This window comes from Vicugna pacos, unplaced genomic scaffold, assembly GCF_048564905.1.
Source record: "Vicugna pacos unplaced genomic scaffold, VicPac4 scaffold_20, whole genome shotgun sequence".
In the NCBI taxonomy this organism is placed as follows: domain Eukaryota; kingdom Metazoa; phylum Chordata; class Mammalia; order Artiodactyla; family Camelidae; genus Vicugna; species Vicugna pacos.
Window position 1 is genome coordinate 60,185,217 of NW_027328741.1, and position 21,191 is coordinate 60,206,407.

The window sequence follows — 21,191 nt, forward strand, 5'->3', positions numbered from 1 at the left end:
GAGCAGCTGTGCTCGGTCTGCCTACACGTGTCTTTTACACCCCTCAGCACCTCTACGGGGGAGGGACGCCTAGCGAGCCCCATCTCTGCAGGACAGAAAACAAGTCCAAGAGAGGCTAAGCCGACCTACCAATTCTCCATCTCACAGGACTTGTCACTCCAGACCAGGACTCGAACTCGGACCCACGTTTGTAACCACAGTACTACCGTATTTTATGTGCTTTTTGTGTGTATAATACATTTGTTTCTGGCATGAAAGGGTATTTAATAAATGATCGGTTGTCTTGTCTATCTCATTAGTTCACAATCTTTATATTTTTGAATTGTACTCTTCCCCTGGAGAAAGGAACGGAAAGAGCGGGGGTCAGAATGAGGTGGGGCTCCATTCTTTATCTGTTGCCTCATCTCATCCAAGTCCCCAAACAGGGAGAAAGAGCAAATGTTCTCTTCATCATTTAAAGAGAGGGCTCCAGTGATGGTGACTTACTCAACCCCAAAACCAAGTCTGGGGGAAGGGCACATGCAGCAACGAGAGCAGTATCACCTGTAGGAAGGCAAAAAGAGCTCAGGGGATGGCTCAATGGGTCAGCCTGATTTCATTTCAATCGATAATACAATAGCACACTCTAAAAAAACTAGAATGCAATGGATTTCCTCTTTCTTGACATCTAGCAAGTTTCCACATCTCACATGTAACATTATCACGAACTAGTGAAAGGAAGAGTCCACAGACAAGGAAAATCAATGCCACAGGCAGGCTGAAACACAGGCTGGAGGAAAGGAAGGGAAAGGGCATAGTAAAGAAGAGGGGAAATTCTGGGAAAAAGACATCATCACAAGGACTCTCAAGCATCATCCAGCAATCATATAATCATTCTTTCAAGAGAGAGTTACTTAGGTCCTATTTTGTGCAACATTGTACAGTGGGCGAAGCAAGAGCACAGCGTCCATGGTGGCAGCAAGCTGCGGAGCTCCAATACACTTCTGATCCCGGTACCTTGCACACTTGTCCTCAGTATAAAGGCAAAATATATAGTAAAATAATCCAATGTAAACTCTATGCAATGCTGAAAAAAATTAAAGAATACCTAAATACCTGGACAGACACACCACGCACATTCCTGAATCAAATGACAGCATTCTTGGGATGGCAGTGCTCCCCAGAGCGATCCATATATTCAACGTGGACTCGATCACAATCCCAGTGGGTTCCTCTGCAGAAACTGACTATCTGCTGCTACAATTCATATGGGAATTCGAGGATCTCAGTAACCAAACCGTACTTGAAATAGAAGAACAGTTTGAGAGGACTTGTAATTCTCAATTTCAAACCTTACAACTGTATCTCCAGGTGAGATTAGAGGCCATTTTTAAGTTATAATTGTGTTTATCCTTATTTTCTAAATTCTGTACAACGAATATACCTGTTAGAATAAGAAATTTAAAAAGTAAGGTATCTTTTAAAACATGCAAACCTATTCATTCATTGGGAAAAAAATATTTTGACTATAAAGAAGTAAACAAATATCTAGTGAAAAAGGACTATTTAAAAACAAGAGTGCATTTACATTTTTTGTAAATTGGAAACTGAAAAGCACAAACACATCAAGTTTCTAGGGAGAGTGTTGCAACATATTAATTGTTATTTCCAAAATTCTAATTGAACAATGAAAACTCAAGAAAGAGAAAATCTTGATTGACAGCCAACTGCAAACACATGGAGAGCAAAGGCCTAGAAATCACAGTTCCTTTAACTCTGCTACTAACTCAATAGGAGAGGAAATTCCTCAGTGAGGGGACAGTGGAATCCCATGCATAAGACAGGATACACAGTACAAACTGCACTAGAATTGGGGGTGATTTCCATAGAAGAATTCTAAAGTTACAACATTGATGAAAAACTATAAAAACACTGACAGACAGATTAAAACACACAGTCATATATATTATATAAAAACATATGAAGTCTGCCCCCATGTTGCATAGAAATACAAACATATTTGTTCATTTATGGGCACTGATTACTTTATCCCAGGTAGAATATTTCAACTAAAATAGATAATCAATAATACACTCCTCTTGTCAAAACTAGTTGATAAGTTACTCTGCTATGTATGCATAATGTGTCTAAGATAGATTTAAAATTAGTGAAAAAGATTATTGTATGGTTTCTTGAACCCTTCTCAAGACACCAAGCTTAATTTTAAAATAAATCTGAGCAGTATTTCTATATGATCTTTTCCCTTGTGAAATGAACAACACAGTCTGTTGTCAAAATTCTTTCCTTACAATGATTCACGAGCACCGTATACTCACAAAACTGCTGGACAGCAAGGCACTATCCAGACACTGTGACAAATCAAATGAAACACAAGGAAGACAGTGACCCTATTCTGCAGGGCTTATAATCTGTTCCAACACCGGGTTTTTATTTGATTTGTTTGATTGGTTAGAAAAATAAAATCACTCAAGTACATTCTTCTTTGAGCATTATGTAAATCATGACTCTCTTTTTAGTGTCATGAGCAGGAAAGACTTGAGTATGAATTGATTAGATCAACTAGGCACAATCATCGCTGGAGCCTGTGTAATAAATAAGTACATGAGATCTAAAATAAACCTACACAGATCTCTGCAAGGAAAATGAAGAGGTGAGTTCCCCAATGAGAAAACAAACAATCAAGAAATCAAAAAAGGAAAACTTTTTCATTAATGATTCCAGGCAGTAGTGGAGCATGGTGGTGAAGATCACAAATGCTGGGGACAAACATGAGGGTCTGAAATCCCACAGCACTGGGTAGCTGTGACACTGATATTTCAGTGAAATTTTCTGCACCTCAGTCTCCTATCCATAGACTGGGGACAGCCACAGCACCCATCTCCTAGAACAGTCTTAAGAATTAAGTTATTTTTTATATAAAAGTTTAAATAAAATACCTCAGATTTTAAATATTACCCCAAAAGCTCAAGGAACAAAGAAAACAGTGATAAATTGGAGTTCATCAAATGTTAAAAATTTGCTTCAAAGGACACCATCCAGAAGGTGAAAAAACATCTGAGAGGAGAAATTTTTTTCAAATTATTTATCTGATTAAGTATTTGTATCTTCAAATAAAAGAAAAAACTCCTACAACTCAACAAGAAAAAGAGAACTCAATTAAAATGTGTATAAAGTATCTGAAAATGTATTTTTCAAAGAAAATATACAAATGGCCAATAAGCACAATCAAACGATGTTCAATATCATTAGCTGTAAAAGAAATCAAGTCAAAACCACTAGGAGAAACCGCTTCACACTTACTACAATAGGTTATAATAAAAAAAAATGTGTAACAAGCACTAATGAAGACACAGAGGAAGCGGAGCGCGCAGCCCTTGCTTTTGAGGATGTAACACAGGGTGGCCACTTTAGAAAACAGCCTGGCAGGTCCTCAGAGAGTTGAACATTTGGTTTATGAATGACCCAGCATTTCTGCTCTCTGGTCACACAAGTAAGAGAACTGAAAACAAATGTCCACATAAAAATTCCTACAGGAGTATTCACGGCGCCATTACTCTTCACAAACAAAAAGCAGACACAACACAAACGACTATCACCTGATGAATGGGTAAACAGTAGGGCCCAGATATACAGTAGAATATAATTCAGCAATAGCAAAGCATAGAGTACTGACCCAGGCCACAACCTGGAAATACATTGAAAAAGTTACTCAGTGTGAAAGAAGTCAGTCACAATAGACAGTTCCATTTACATGAAATAACTTGTTTTACATGAAATGTCCAGCACAGGCAAATCCATAGAGAGAGAACAATGGCTGCCTGGGGCTGGGGGAGGATGAGGAAGATGGGAATGACTGCTTGTGCATACAGGGCTTCCTGTTGGGGGATGAAAATATTCTAAGATTGACTGCGATGCACAATTCTGGGCTTTGAGTAAAAACCGCTGCACATTTTAATGGGTGAATTGTATTAAAACTGTTAAGGACAAAAGCACCTAGGGCCAGAACCTTCAAATAGTAAATGCAAATTGCTAACTTTTATTACAGGAAGAAGAAACTGCCCTCAGCATGAAAGCAGGAGATCGGCAAATATGGGTTAACAGAATTGGACAAGAGCATTTCACTTGAAAGAGTTGCTGAGTGTACACGAAATATTCAGAAATAGGAAAATCAGCTTGACATCACGAAGAAGCATTCTGCTTCAAATGCAGATCAAGGATTCGGCAAGCCCAGCTGCTAGAAATAACCAGAGAAGAAACCTGGTTCTTACAACAAGCACCAGAGCCAACAAGGAAATGGTGGTGAGGAAAGCAGGCAGCCAAAAATCTGGAACAGTTTGCTACAAATAATTTCTCCACTGAAAATTCAAAAATAAAATGAAAGTGATGCAATGCTGAGCTGGCCTCACGTTAAAGGGCTTCCTCTGCTGCTCGACAGTTCTGTAACCCCGAATGAGAGACTCAGGAGAATCAGCATGGCTCCTGGCAGTCCCCAAGTGACTGCCCTCCAGCACGTTTACCACCATCACATCTGCCAGGGTTGTATTGCAGAGAAGAGACCAACTTCTAAAAGGCACAGGAAATGTTTACCAGGGAAGAAAAGGCTGCTGTCAGTCCTGGGACAGAGGCAGTGTGAGCAGAGGCCAGAAGGCTGCAGGTGAACTGGAGCAGACCTGGGGCAGGAAGGGACCACGGAAGAGCAGATCTCAATTTTCTACTCTCTCTCCCTCGGGTAGGAGAGATAAAGCCTGCATCCTTCTCACCTGGAACTGTGGGTTCTGGCTGGCAGAAGTCTTACGTACAGGGAATGAATACTCAAGACTCTGTGGAAAAAGTCACGAAAGAGAGAGGGCGTAGGGACCCAACTCCACGAGCCTCTCAAATGATCCCATATTTATTGTGTATAATCAAAGGAAAACGTCATTAACAGTTGTGTGATAGTAAGCAGGAACTTGGGGAAAGAAGGATGAGACAGAGATTGTAGAATCCACCATGAGTACAAAGGCTTAGTGTATCTTTAGGTAAGTCATGGGGTGAGGGGAATAAGATACATCCTTTAGACATGTGAATTACAAAGCAGACCACCAGACCAGCTAGGTCCTTGCTTGGGGGATAATAGAGTATCTAACTGCACACAAGCCCAGCCTTTATAGCTGTGGGCCTGGGTCATTGCTTTGCGATGAGCAGAGTGCTATCTAAAACATCATCTACGCAAGCAAAGCATTATCTCTGCTTTTTAAGGCAAGGAGACAGGAGTGAGGATGCACAGGCACTTGCTTGCAAAGCAGTTACTAAGCATACGTTTTCTTCTTAAATTTGACAGGCGGCTGGGATCTGTTACAATTTGTTAACCCAATCATGGGCTCCCACATGGAACCATTATGGAGGACACCCTAAGGTGACAAATCCTGGCTCTGGGTCTTTTCCTGCCAGCTTCAGCCACTCTAGCAGAGTCTAGGCACATTCCTGAATAATGATCATACAGAACCACCCACACTGTTAACTCCTGGTGCTTGAAACTTAATTTTAGCTCTACACAACTTAACGTAGAAAAGTTTCAGAAATAAAAGATATTATATTTACTTTATATCTCATCATAGGACTGATTTTTCTGATTGCTCTAAGCTGCTTCTTCTTGGTAAAGCACCTAATTCTGCAGGTGAATTCAGTACTTTCTTTGGGCATAACTAGCCAGTTTGGGCTCGCTAACTTCTATTGGTCAAATACCGATACACTTAATTGATTTCATTGTTCATCAATTTCAGCTGGGAGCAGAGGGAGTGTCACTCTGTTCCTCAGCCCACCCTCAACCCTTATCATCAGCAACTCAGGCCTCCGGAAACCAAAAAAAGCTTTTGTTTCCCTTCTACAGTTTCAACAAACCCAACAGGATACATAAGCCTGGAGAAAGAATTCAACACAAATGTTAAAACAAAAATCAATAAACCTGAAGCAACTCCATCTCCGAATCATGATACACAATGACATGAGATTAAGTGTGTCAGGCCCAAAGCATGGGTGAGCCTGACCACCTGATTTCTATTCTTCAAAGGAAGGAAAGTTTTCCTATTTTTTATTATCACTCTGTCATTGTTTCTGATTAAGCCAAAAACTAGTTTATGAAATAATTAAGCATTGAAATAACAGATTTTTGTTGTATCAATTACAGAAGGCATTCAGAGGTGTTAGGAAAAACCACCTCTGTAAAAAATGCAAAATTTCTTCCACTGTGAAGAACACGTATACAAAATGCAACAGAGAATTCAAGCTCTTGTGGAGAGGAGCAAAAGCCACAGAATCAAAGCAAAGTCATTACTATGAGTCAACTCAAAATTCACTGGACAATCATGTTCAATGCATTCAATGAAATTTAAAGGCATGCTGCAAACCATACACTTAATGATCTGCAGGCTAGAGGAAGAATTTCTCTCTTTAACAGACAAGAGTAATCAATAGGGTGCCCCACCAAACAAGGACCAAAGAACAATCAGGTTTTTAACAGTTCTGATATATCAGCATTTTCTAAAGATCAAAATCCAGAAATTTTAAACATTGATTCACACCACAATGAAACAAGCACTTAAAAAAAAAGAAAAGAAAATAAGCACATAGAACATGTACATAGATCAATGAGAATTTCTTGAGACGCTGGAAGAAACAGGCTATAGTCTTTTACTTGAGAAATAAAACTACTTTTAAAGATAAATGCTAAAACACATTTCATCATTCATGTTGCCTTGAAAAATCTGAGGCACTTGTATCTGATTAGAAAAGCAATTCTGAGTAATAGTGTGTTACAATTCAGAGCCAGTTTGCTTTAGAAGAAAAGAGAAAAGAAAAGCTACCGTTTCTCATATACTGCACAAAGTGTGAAGTGTCTCCCTGCCTCTTTCTCCTCCCGTTTTCTAAGCTCATGCTTCCCAACCCTTCTGAAACAAGTATGAGAACCTCTTATTCCCGCCAATATGCCAAATGACAAAAGAAAATCAATTTATTTGTGTAAGTATATGCTTAAACCTTGAACTGGAAGAGAAAGATATCAGAAGTCTATATGGAACTTATTTCTACATTCCTGAAATCACACACACAAACGTTCACACAGACACAGACACAGACACATACCCCCTGGATTACTGGGAAATTCACAAGCTTAGGATTTCCATCTTCTAGAAGATAACTTTGTAGTTAGTTTAAAATACAAAACTGTCAGCTTTGGAAAGCCTTGATCACCTGCTAAACCATCCAAATATCAAAGAGACCCAATTAGCCTTCTCGGTAGAATGTAATTTCCCATGATGGCAAAACATACCCTAAAAAGTCCTTGATCTAAGTCTCGTGTTTATCACTAGCTATGATCGTTTTTAAGCACATTAACAGATTCAGAAACTTATGTCTCAACAGCATTTATTCTTATTGAAATAGTATACGTGTTCATTTGCCTATACAGAGACCAGGTCCCATGATGGAGTTTAAGAGCTATTTTGTGTATTGCAATATTTATTTTTAAGTGCAGAAAAGGAGGGTGGGTATTACTCAGTTGTAGAGCACCTGCATAGCATGCACAATGTCCTGGCTTCAGTCCCCAGTACCTCAAAAAAAAAATAAATAAAATAAGGGCATATTTAAAAATGAGTAAAGTTATAAAAAAATGCAGACTAAAAACCACTGCAATCTAGGAGACACAATTACAATAAAAAAAACAAGAGTTTCTATCAATTATTGGCTATTTGCCAATCGCAGAGACAACCAGAAATCACACCTGATAACCATCACGTGTGATTCTCAGCAACCCTACTAAGTAGACACGGATGGGAAACCAGGCTCTGCAGATGAGGAGACGGAGCTCAGAGGAGCCGGGGACGCTGACCGTCCTGCTTCCCGTGACACCACATCAGCCCAGGGCAAGCGCTGACGGAGCTGCAATGAGGGGACACCCAGCTGCATGGAACCTTGGGGCACTGGGGAGTCCCAGAAAACACTAAAAACTGTTCAGTGAAAAACCAGCTCAAATATAATACACTGTGCCACATTCTTTAAACAGGGAACATGAGTGAGACCTTTTTGATGCCTCCGTGTCCTTTCTGCCATCGTCAGTTACTTGCCCTCACAGCGTGACCAGTGATGAACTGGACCCCATATGAAGCGCACTCAGATGGCAGAGCATTTGAAGCTGTTTTATGAAGTTTGTAAGACTCTGTCTGTGCCTCACACAGGCGGTCATCCATCACTTCTCACCGGTGTGGATGTACCACCTGAAATCACTCCTTTCTGCTTTTTAAAATCCCTTCATCTACTCCAGACTTTTCAATAGCAAAGAAGCAGCTAAACCACAGACAGTGGACAGCTTTTCACCAAATTTCTTGAACAGCCCATCGGACTACCTGGAAGCCCTTTACTTTTATTAAACCCACTTCCAGGTACTTCATCATTTTCGGATTGGTGGACTTGGCCTCTGACTGAGCTACTCAGAGAGCTCCCAGCCTCACATCCGTGAGAGGACCCTGCTGTTGGGAGAAATCAGTGAGAAAGGCGTACATCCCCCAGTCATGTCTGCATGGCTAGAAGTGCCACAACGTGCTAAAAATTTATACCATCATAACCCCTGGGCTCCCATGGACTGGTTTCACATTAACCAAACTCATGAGACACTGATGCAAGAAAACCAGAAATTTAACTTATTAATGTAACAGAAGATGTGAAACTATGAACCAGACTGCAATATCAGAGTTCAACCATGAGTATATGTTCTCCTCCACGGCCCAAACACGGGCAGGCAGTCACATGGCAAGTGTGGACAGAAGCAGAGCAGGAAGGATTTCTAGATGAATTCAATGGACTAAATTTCTGTTATACCAACAGATCTGCTGCCTGGAAAACAATTAATTCTAATCACGGTGCACTCTTCGTGGACAGTTGCCGAGACACGACTGTGAGCACCTGTGTAACTCTCCTTTCCCTGTCCTTTCTGGGCTAATTGATGCACAGACGTACAGAAATCGAGGGATGCAGATACATCTAAACACCCAAAGCCCATTCTGGGAGCCACAATACCATACAGCCAGGGTTAAAATACTTGCTCTGCCACTTACTAGTTCTGTGACCTTGGTCAACTTACCCTCTGTGTGCCTCAATTTCCACACTGTGAAACTGGGATAACAATCAAACCTTCCTTACTCGCTTGTTGAGAAGATTGAAGGATTCATTTCTGTAAAACGCTCAGAAAAGAATGTAGCACATTTTGGGTGCTCAACAAATGTCAAATTAATATTACAGTGGTTTACAAGTCTCCTTCCTAATCATCTTCTGTGTTTCCTGGCTAGACTAATACCCAAAGGAAATTCTTATTTCTCCTTTTATAAACTCATGGGATGAACCCTTCTGTTCCATCCCACCACCTGTTTAAACTGATGGAAGGGATACCTCCTCCCCACTCCTCTGGGCCATGCAGAGTGCTACTCCCTTCACAGCCCTGACCCCTGGCCCACAGCTAGCCCTCCTCACATTAACAGATTGAGTTGTGATTCCGGGGAGACAAGCAGGGCATGTGAAACCCTTCCTTTCCCTCCAGTGTTGACTACCCTAGGGAAGCACCCTGGATGCTCAGCTCCATTGCAGAACAGCCCTGTGCATGATGGGGCTCATTCTCTCAAGGGAAGGCTTGCTGTGGCCCAGAGATACCTGGGACAGGGTGAGTCTCTACTTCTGGGACACAGTATCATGACACTCATTTATCCACAGCCCTGAAGTTCATGGAGAACGTGGCTTCATCAGTAACAAAGAAGACATTTATCGCCTGCCTACTCTTTTGTGTCATCTCTCAGTTGGCTGCTGGAGACAACATGTGTATAAGTATTGGTTCCCCTTAGGCCCCAACATATATGAAGTAACAAAAATTTCTGTGGCTTAACGTTGGTCCAGGGCGACTGTGTAACAGTTCTGACTCTGCTGATGCTAAATTATGGGTGTAGGAATTATGGAACGTCCTCAAATATCTTTCATCATAAAATCAGCTTTTCTTATTTTCTTGTTTCTTTGTAATTACCAAAGACTATAAAATGATGGCTGCACACAAAACAGCAGCTAAAGTTTATGAGCTCTCTTGACATACCCACTGTGGTAAACATGTTACATAATTACTAATTCTCACAATTCTACAAAGCAGATATGAGTGTCCCCTTCTCACAGACGAGGGGAAAACTCAGAACGAGCTGACTCAGGATCACATGGTTCAGTGTCAGCACGTGCAGGCAAACCCAAGTCAAGAAACTACACCCCATCATATATGTACCAAATCAACTCCCACCAATTAACACACAGCGGCGGGGTCAATACTCAGGGAACTCAACACACCTTTCAGCTTTATGGTGCTCCAGAGGCAGCTTCTAGCTGTTTTATAATATCCCGGCTCACTGGTTTCTAACACTAGAAGAAAAGCCCGATTTTGCCATTGTTTGCACAGCAAGTCTGAAATGTTCACAGCGAGATAAAAGAATAAAACTATGATATAAGCAGAAAAAATTTTCCAGGTAGAAAGACATAATGGACGTTGTGCTATTCTGAAGCATTAAGCAAAGGAATCAAAATAAAATCACATTGTTTAAGCCTTATTTTACAAACAGAAAAATTAAGACTGTAAAAAGTTGCAACAGCGCCACCTATGGCTAAAAAGACCTTCCAGGTTGCCGGGAAACATGCAACACAAAAATTGACTGTAAGATGAGAAACGAGAATCAGATAACTAGAAGCTTATGTAGCATATACTGCACTTTGCTTCGGGGGGATGGAGGGGTATTCAGTATTTAATCTGATATTGCTAATACTCCTAAATATAAACAAAAGACATAGGCTCATGGAAGCTCATCTTAGAAGAGGAAAGAATCCAGTCCAGCCACTTCATTTTACACGAGGGGAGACTGAGACCTGAGATCTGTCCTCCTGGCAATCAGCAGCAAAGCTCTCCTAGGTCTCATGTCTTGCACTGTAGTAAAAACCAACAGAACTGTACTAGGCCTATATTCATAAAAGTCACGTCTGTATTTTTCCAACAGTAGGTAATCTAAGTATCTTGCAAAATACTTCTCAAAGAGCCAGGAAATCATAGAAGGGTATTGAAATACAAAAACATTTATTTACATATTAAAACAGCATGAGCTTTATTCTCTCTATTAAAAAAGTGACATGTCAAATCAAAATTTTGAAATTTTAAAACCTGAAAAGAGTGCAGAAAAAAATCAAAATTTTCTTTAGTCACAAAAGAGAGAAGCTTATTCCCTGATAATAATCAATGTGGATTTTTCTAAACTTAATGGTTCTGGTCAGAATCCCGAGAAATTAAATGTCTGATGGATGGTTACACGGCAACATGAATTCTGAGCTTACATTCTGTGTAAATAATCTTCAAGGTCGTCTGCTTAAGGCAATTTAAGTAGTCCCTGTCTCACTAGAATGACACAGATTTCATTAAAGCTTCATACTGCACTTAAAAAAAAACAATCCTAGTTACTTTAAGCCATATTAATGTATATCATATATACACATATTGAATATGCATCAGAAATAAGCTACCCTTTTTAGTATTCAGAGTTGATACTTCTAAACTATCAGTCACTGTGAAAGCACATTTTTATTAAGCACCTCTACGGTGCTTTGTATACAAGGCGTCCAGCTCTCACAGTCAGACAAGGTAAACCATATTACTCAAATTTCACAAATGACAAAATATACTTAAGCCATGTAAACAACTAAGATATTCATCATCAGGAAAGAAAAGAGTAAGGATTTTACTTACAATACTCACTGACAAAGTTTTCTTTCATACTAAGACTACATAAAACAAATTCAGTGTTTGGAAATTTTTCAGTAAATAAGCACCACTAGAAAAAACAAGTAACATCATTAGCAACAGTTGGACTTTCAAAGACCACTTCTCTCTTGCACAATAGTTATTTTAAATGTTTTGTTTTTAGTTCTCACAAAGCACTAAATTAAAAAACTATTTCCTTTACAGTCATTACCTGAGAATAAAACATTTGTGAAAATGTACAATTTTAATTTATGCCACTCTGCCTCTCATTCTCACTGGTGTCTCTCCTTTGAAGACCTCATCAGGCTGAGATAGCTAAAATCGGTCATTTATGGGCTCACAGGAGTTCGGGAAAACACTCAACGGGAAGCTGATTAGAGGAGCAATTGAGAATTCATCCTGTGCAGCCTGGATTCCAGCATCGAGCTAGCCACCGCCAGCTGCGTGTCATTTGGGGCAAGCTGACCCATCTCTCAATCCCTCAGCTACAAAAAAGGAGACACTGATACCTACAATCAAACACTTGCTATGAAGTAAAATATGAGCAAAGCATTTTAGCCTCAGTTAGGCGTCCACTCACAGCGAGTTTGGTCATTATGATGATGAGGATGGCTGTTAACAAATTAAGCTCGACCAAACAGGAGAAATCACCTTAAAGGAGAAACATTTTAAGTCCATGAGTATTTCCTTTTGGGTGGACTGTAGAATATTCTATAGATTTTTTTTTAATAAACCAAATTTTGTCCATTAATTGTAGATTTACAGGTTCATGGACAAGTCTCCAGAAAAATAATTAGAGGCCTCTAACCTCTGAAAATTAAGATGTAAATTTAAAAAAAAATCAGGGAAGAGATTATACCTCATTTGGGAGAGTATGTGCTTAGCATGCATGAGGCCCTCAATTCAGTCCCCAGTAACTCCATCTAGAAACTTTGTTTTTTAAGAAATAGAGAATTAAAGCAAAAGGATGGAGGAATACGGAAATTTTTAGAGACTCATCTCAGATTTAAGATAGGGAAGAAACCATCCAATTCTCAGAAGAAATCTTGAGGACTATGTAAACTGGATCTGAGATGTCTAGTCTTTTAACATTATTCATGAAATCATATTACCAAGTCTTAAAACTACCTGATAACCCACAGTGGTGATACTGATCATAACAGCTACCATCACGTATCGAGCTCCGGCTAGGACTGCTCTGTTCTGACATCTCTACCCCTAAGGCCTCACCAGGCGGAGAGCACTAAATTCGGTCATTTATGAGCATCTCGTGTAAGTCCTCCATTTGTGCTTCTCACTCTCCCCTCACCAGCTCCTCTGAGGGAAGCACTGTTATCATCTTCCCCACCCGCAGATAAGGCCACTGAGGCACAGACACTAAACCCGTTCCAGGCCACATTGGAATTAAAGGACGTCTGTATTTCTGCTGTTTTGCTTTTGACAAAGGAATCTGAGATATCAATTCAAAGCAGACTGTTAAATAATCAAGTCTGTCAGGTCTTCACCTCAAAGAGCAGATACTATAAATTCCTGCTGTAGGATGAGGCTGCCGTCACAAACTGACTCAGCTTGAAATTAATATCCAAGATGAAGCAGCGGATACACGTAAATATTCACGATTGTCAAGTCTGCCCACGGGTCTGGGCCCTTCACTGCCTGAAAGGGGGTGAAATCCCCACCCGTGTCTGGGAGGGAAGTGCGGCTCTTCCCGGGCTCACCCAGGCTTCATAGGCTATTTACCCCCACAGACTAGCCTCAACGGTTAAAAGCTCTCAAGATTTTTACACCAGGCAAAACTGAAAGACATTTCTGTAGATGGAGCACTTTCTCAGGCTTAAATATTTTTGCCTACACTCAGCCAGAGGGAGAAAAGAAACAGGACTCTACAAAGTCCTGACCCTCACCACTCACAGGAGTAGAATGACCACAGCAGAAGATGGCCCTTCACATTGCAGGATGTGAACAAAATAAAGATGCCCCAACAACAGGCACTCCCAGACACAGCGCTCAGCAGTCTTCTGCACAATCACAGTTGTGCAGCCCTCAACACCTTCTATTTCCAGAACACTTCATCAGCCCAAAAGAATCCCCCTATCACTAGCATTCACTCCGTAATCCCCCTCCACCCAGCCCCTTCCAACCATCACCTGCTCTCTGCCTCTGCATGTGCATTTTCTGGGCTTTTCAGATCACTGAAATCAACAATATCTGGCCGTTTGTGTCTGCTTCCTTTCAATTAACATGCTGTTAGCAAGGCTTGTATATTTTGAAGTGGCATCAGCATCTCTTTATTTTTTATTTTTTTTGGAAACGTTAAAGATTATTAGAAGGTGGTAAGTACTATCAAAAAGAGTAGAGTGGAGCATAAGTGATTGTGTTTCAAAGGGAAAAATGTGGGTTGAACAGTCAGGGTGGACTTCCCAAAACAGGTGGCATTTTTCATTTTCCTCTTTTTTTTTTCTTTTTTATTCACTCTTACGTGTGAATAATGTTCCACTACATGGAGATACTACATTCTGTTCATCCATTCAGCAGCTATGTATGGACGAGGTCCAGAAGAATGAGTGTAAGGGGTGACTAGCATGGATGGCATTTAAGCAAAGGGCAAAATGTGTTTTCAAAAACAAGCCAACAAACAGAGGCGCAAGGAAATTCAGTGCGTTTCTGAGCAAAGTGCTTGCTTGCTTCGGCAGGACTACCGTGCAGGGCTGGGGCGGATATTGGCAGGAATCACGGTGAGGGAGTCACCTGAGAAGACATCCCACTGCAAGCAGCTCAGCCAATCCTCCTCCCTCATCCTGTATTGTTAGAGCAATGTTTCTAGGTTACTCTTATTTCAATTAATAGCATTTAACTGCACGTCTGATCATCACCATCAGACCACATTACCTCCAAGTCACAGAAAATCATTCACTGACCGGAGCAGCACCAGGACATAATGGTGATGGATTAGGGAGTCCTGCAGCATTCCAGCCTGCAGGCACAAACCCCACATGTGCCCTGGTGATGTCCAGAAAATAAAATGCATGGAAATATCTCACTGCTGGAACACGACAGCTGCCCTCAAATTGCCCGAAAATCATGCTGGCAAAGCACTACTCAACCTTCTCAGTACAAAAAAAAAAAAAAAGCTAAGAAGGCAAATTTAGGCTCTTCCATTGAAAACCAGCAGCCACCACTGCCAGTATTTGAGCTGGAATGCTCCTGACTTTGAGAACCACTGCGCAGTTACTTTTCAAACGTGAAACTCATATATATATACCACGTAGATGATATTGCAGTAGGATTTTTCTTTTCAAAATTTCCAGTTGCAAAATTAGCACAAGAAAGTTTATGTTTAGGCTTTAAAAAAAATCAATTATCCTCCATTTTCTTAATTTTGAACTTATTATTATTTTATAAATGGAGCTATGGTGCGTATTTAAAACCTTTTGATTTCTGAAAACAAGACGTTTATGACCTCACTATTTCAGAGCAAACTTTAACGATTCTTTGAGAGGTGGGGCCTGGGGTGCTCACTAACAGCTCTTTAAATACTGACAAGGATGTGCTATTAAGTAATACAAAGGCTCTAAGTCCACATTAGCTCAGAAAGCAAAGAAACCACACCAAAGACTTCCTTAAATATTTTATATATTCCTATTCTTTTGAATATTAAAGCTCTTAAAACATATGATTTTTTTTGAAAAAGACAACAGCTGTAATAATTTTCCTCTCACCAAGAAAGCAATCTTTATCAGGAATAAAAACCCCTATGGAAATCGAAATGACAGGACGTTTCTAGCTAAGTGAACATCCAGATCTGAACACAAACCTAAATCCTATCAGATCTCACTCGAAGGAGCTCTACAAAGGCCTGGGCAACCCTGGAGATTAGCTCTTTTGTTCCAAATGTTGGCTGAGCTAAGATAATCACACTAGGCATGGAAAGAGAGAAGAGGAATGTCCCCCTGGCAGCCTCCATCAGTTTTCTTCCAGCCACAAGGTGCCTCTAGGGCAGCCCCGCTAACAAGTCCCCCATAAGAAAAGCCGGCATCCACACTGCCCCTGCCGTCCCCAAGTAGCCCCGAAGCCCATATCCCAGCCTGTGAATGGTCTTCAAATGATCCCCCAGTTGGTGGCACCCTCCACCTCTTCCCCGCTACACACACACACAAAGCCACGACAGCCTTCCCAAAGCACAAATTTGATTACATCAACCCCACTTCAAACAGTTCAGAGGCTCCCTGGTAGAGTTCTAGCCCCACCCCAGACCCTGCTCGCCCAGCCTCATCTCAGTACATAGGTCCCCAGTGACCTCAGGAGCCCCCTGACCTGCTCCTACTTCCCACTTGCCTCCAGGTTCATTTTGACTGTTTCCCAAGGAAGCCTTCCCTCCCTCCAACCTCCACAATTTGTTCCTCTCTTCCTAGAACATTCTAGGCTAACTGACAACGCTAAGCTCTCAAGAAGCAAATACATTTTGCTTATTTATGTGGCTACACTCTCTCTCCCCTAGACTCACTGAAGTGCACGTGTTATGAATAAATGAATGACGGGTTGGATCTCAAAGGGACAGACATACCTGCTCTCACCCGTCCCGACCCTTTTGTCTGTAGTATATCAGAAGCAAAACCAGAAGTACCTTCCCTGAGGGTCACTTCTGTTGACACCCTTCACTGCCTACTGTGTCAGTTCTAGTAAAACTCAACTTCTTCCAAAGCCCTACACCCCGGACTCTCTCCAGTGTCCTCCCCAGCAGGGGCTCCCTCCACCCTGGACCGCACAGGGCACTCTCCCCGGGTCCCCACGCCAAAAGCCTCCAGGCCTCTGCCCGGGCTGCACCTGCGACCTGAGCCACATTCTTGACTCCTTCTCTTGGCTGACTCTTACTCTGTCCTCACAACTGAATGTACAGCCCATTTCTTCCAGGAAGTTCTCTCTGATAATGTCCTTTAAGTCTTGTCTGGGCTCTATCTATAGCAGCAGTACATGGTGACCAACTGGGTGTTTGCCCGCTCCTTTGAGACCACGAACACTTGGGAACCACGTGGGAAGGAGTGAGAGATTACAAGACAGGTGGGGGAATCAAAAAGCAGAAATCACAGCCCAAGTCCCAAATTCAAGGATACTTTCTCAGAAAAAAGTATAAAATATTTCACACGTGTGCCATTTGGCTACTATTTTTGTGGCTTGTGGACAGCAAGAACTTGGTGTTCTAGCCCAAAACCCAGGTTACATGCAAAGAAATGTATATATTCTTATCCAAAGGAAACCAGAGCTGCTCAACAACAGTTTTCATTTAGAACTGAAAGGAAATTTGATAAAGGCAATCTCTCTCTCTCTCTCTTCTTTCTTTTCTGGAATCATATAATTTTAGAAGTATTTGCGTGACTAACAGACGTCTACAGCCCGTGATTCTGCACTGAAGTGTTTGGGGCTGAGGAAGCCCAGATTACATTCACTCTGTAAATGCAATCACACCAACACACTGATAGGTGCCGTGAGTGGTGGAGCTGATGTTCCAAAGCAGGCAACATTATTCTGTAAGAGAACTCTAAATAGAAAGTAAGAAATGCAATGTCCTGTACTCAATTTCATTTGCTATATGGGCCATTAACTGATAGTATATCTTGACTAATGAAACCCAAAAATAAATTGTCAACTTCGATTTTCTTCATCTGACCGTTTTATGCTAACATCGGATATTAAACTCTCACTCCATATGGAAAGCTCAGGCCTACGCTGCAGCACAGTTACATCCCGTGGAAGAAAGCCGACCAAGGGAGAACTGGAGAGTTTCCCTTCAGAAGCTGCAAAGTCTGGTTTTGCACCTGTACACCATTTGCAACCACGTCATCATCAAAGGAGTTAGACGTTACCTCTCTGGGACGAAAATCACTGCGTGCTTCAGAACCATCAAAGAATGCTGAGCTTTGTGAAACAGTCCAGAGGCGCTTAAATCATACTTTTTCTGAAAGGCTCCAAAACTGACCCACTTCACCATTCCAGGTATAACAGGGAAGTACTGGAAACAGTAGAGAGAACATGCCCTTGAATTCTGACAAGGCCCTGCTTGAATCCTGCTACAGCATTTACTAGTCGCTAAATGGACCAATTCTTTAACCCCTCTGAGAAGGCTTCCCAATCCCCAAAAGGGGGCTGCCGCCGCCCACCTGGGAGGCATGGCTGTGAATGAAACACGCAAGTAGGGCGGCCGACTGGTACCTGACACGGGGCCTGGCTAGTTTCCCTCCGCTGCCCTTCTCCCCTTTTAAACTTGCACTGTTCCCCCGGTAACGATCAAGCCCCCGGAACAGACTGCCCGTATCTTCTGTGTATCCCTGGATACATGCCTTACCCTTAGGAGGCCAGAAAAACAACTGCCTCCTCCCAAGTCACTAACAATGTTCTTAAGAGTCTGGGTATTTTTAACTCTATTTTTCAGGGAGACTATTCCAGAATTTTGCAAGCACCATTCTCCAGGTTGGCTCCCCTCCCAGTGCCCATCCCTTCTCACCTCAGATCCTCTGTCTGACTGCCTTCTGTTCATGGGAAAGCGAGTCCGGTAAGGTGGGGCTCCCTAGGCCTCCCTCCCTCCCTCACAGGTGATTGTGACTAACTTCTCCCCACTCCTCACTGCAACTCTAGCTTCTGAGGAGTCTACCCTCCCGTACCCTGCAGCCTCTGCACCTTCCCAAGACGCACACGTGGCCACGACCCTCCCTTCAGATTTCTTCCTGGCTGGCCCTGCCCAGCCCCTGGCCCCTTAAGGATAACTGGCATTGCTTTGAAAATGGCAAACGCCACTGACTGACACACCAGAGCTGTATGGTCTGGGCTTTCCTCCAACCAAGACACAGCCCTGCCCCCCTCAGTCTCAGTCTGCAGCTCTCGAGATGATCTAATTCACATGCAAGGCTGTGAACACCAGCTAAGAATGACGACTCCCAACGTGTATCTCAAGTCCGGCTCCTTCACCTGAGCCCCAGGCTCATCGACCCGAGTGCCTCTTTGAAGTCCTAATTTGGATGACAAATGGCATCTTAAAAATGCCTCATGTCCACCATTTACTCTGGAATTCCATTCCTGTCAGGTATCTCCCAGACTCCCCATTTTAGTAACAGCCCCAGCACCCACCGAGGTGTCTGAGGTCACATTCAATTTCCACTGTTCCCTCCCCCAGGCCCTGCCCTGGAATCAGTCCTGTTATCTCCATCAATAAGCCCATCTCAAGTGTAGTTCTGTAGGGACCATGGCCGGAAACACACAAGCTCACAGCATGGTGCACTAACAGTCCTCCGTAGGGTGCTCCCTGGATGGGGAGGCATCTCCTGCCGCTGGTCACCTCAGAAGGCAGTGGATTCTCACACAGGAGGCCCAGGAGAATGGACTCAAGGTTCTCCCATGGTCTGAGCTTTGAAGGGCCCGAGGTCTGGGGGAGCTCCTAATTAGCAGACACACTTGCCAATGAGCAGATGAGGATGGGGGAACCCACGCAAGGCTGTTATCACTTCAACTCATGGGCTCTCAGGAGCCATGGGAAAGGCCTGTGTCCAGTGTACAGCCCAGCCATCACAGATCCCAGCCTGCATTTGCCAACCCGGACAGCCTAGACTCCATCTACTTGTGACACTTACTTCTGTTCTGTTCCCCACCCAGAATGTGATGGACTCATTCAGATATTCTGGCCTGTCTCAAGCGAGACAAATTCAGTGAAAAATGAAGTGTCCACATTTGGACCAGAGCATGAAAGGAGAAACAAGGCCTCATGGTCAGCATGATGGTGGTGGCCAAACAATTCCACCAGGTGAGATGAACCAGGGTAGGGTTGAGAATCCAAGGTCCTGGGTTGGACAAATCATCTTCCTTCATTGTTGACTGGGGTGTTGGGGACTGACTAACACAAACTAATGACACGTTAGGGGGCCCACGTGGTGGGCGTCAGCTGCAACAGAAACGGATTCAGCTCTTTACTGCCAACATGGGTTAAAAGTAAAGGCCGAGGCAGGAAGGTCTGCACGGCTGCTGAGGCAAACCACAGACCCAGCTCTGAATGCCCACTGGCTGGAGCAGAGAGGAAGCTGCTGCCCGTTTAGCAGTCCCTTTGCCCAACAGATCCAGGTAAGCCAGCTACTTAGGAGAAGGCCATGTTGTCCTGATACTCAGAAAAACCAGCCTCGTAAAGGGAAAAAATAGTGGCATGGATTTTAGACCCAATTCTGCCCCTTTATGAAGGCAAAGTAAAGTAAATGGCACGGGGAAGTTGAATGCAAAAAAAAAAAATTAAAGAACCAAACGGTGACCGCTTCCTCCAACAGCGTCCCCTGCAGCTGTCACCTCCGTGGCGGCCACATCCTCACCAGTGACCGCCGGCCAGGAAGCGACGTCACGCACGTCACACAGCGACAGCCAGGAACCGCGTGCTGAGCACATTTGTGTAAAAGCAGGAATCGAGCAAAATGCTGCAGAGTTTGACCTTACAAGTTTAAATACTCCATGAAAAGAATCCCTGAGCAGCCGACTAAATCAATTCACATCTTACTTCTTCAAAACAATGAAACAAATTTAATAAGGGCGCATTTGTCACCAAAAAAAGGAGGACCAAACATGTTCCTTAAAAGCAAGGATTTCAACAGGTATCAAACACCAGTGGGTGATGAGCTAACAAAGCAAATATTCCAAAAAATTAGAAAATAAAAAATGACTAAGATAATAGATGGATCAAAACAGCTGTTAAGTTGTTGCTTTTTAAAGCGATGGAGACTGTACGGAGGGCAATCTGGCTATTTCCAATGCAGGGTGTGCACAGCCCACATTTTCAGAAGCAACAACATGCTCACTGGGCAGTACAAGTGAAAAAGGAGTAAAGAAAAAGGAAAAGAGGAACAAGAGAAAATTAGAATCACACAAGAACAAAAATAATTTTGACTGCATGTACAAGAATTTATGTGAGTGTGTGAGGCCAGGGACGCGGGGATGGTGAGGCCCAACCTCACCTCCTGCTCAAGGGAAAGCAGGGGCCTGAGGGGAGCGGCGCTGCCGGGGGACCACAACGTGTTCAGCTCCCCTAACCAAAATTCGACCTACAAGCGACTAGGCAGCTTTTGAGCTACAAATTATTGTCGCATTTCAGTCTGGACCGTTTTACTCACTTCCACCAAGAGTAGCAGGAGAGAATGAGGCTCTGCTCCTGCACCAAAGCATTGTTTAAAAAATTAATGACTGTGGAATAGTAAAAGAAACAATGGAGTAAAAGTGACTGGAGGAGAATGTGCTTGACCCGAGCTCACTGGCCGCGTTATCTCAATGACGTTCAGATGCTGGCTGAGCCCTTATGGTACCAGAATAGACAGACCCACAAGGAGGCAGGTTTAATGCTCTGAACCACTGTGGGCTAAGTACACATCCG

The 21,191-nt window shown here is 42.6% G+C and overlaps 1 protein-coding gene across 1 annotated transcript in view; it reads right to left on the reverse strand.

The window, feature by feature from the left end:
- LOC140693776 (uncharacterized) overlaps positions 1-21,191 on the reverse strand; it is a 113,381-nt gene that overhangs the window by 53,131 nt on the left and 39,059 nt on the right. The gene's annotated exons all lie outside the window — the stretch shown is intronic.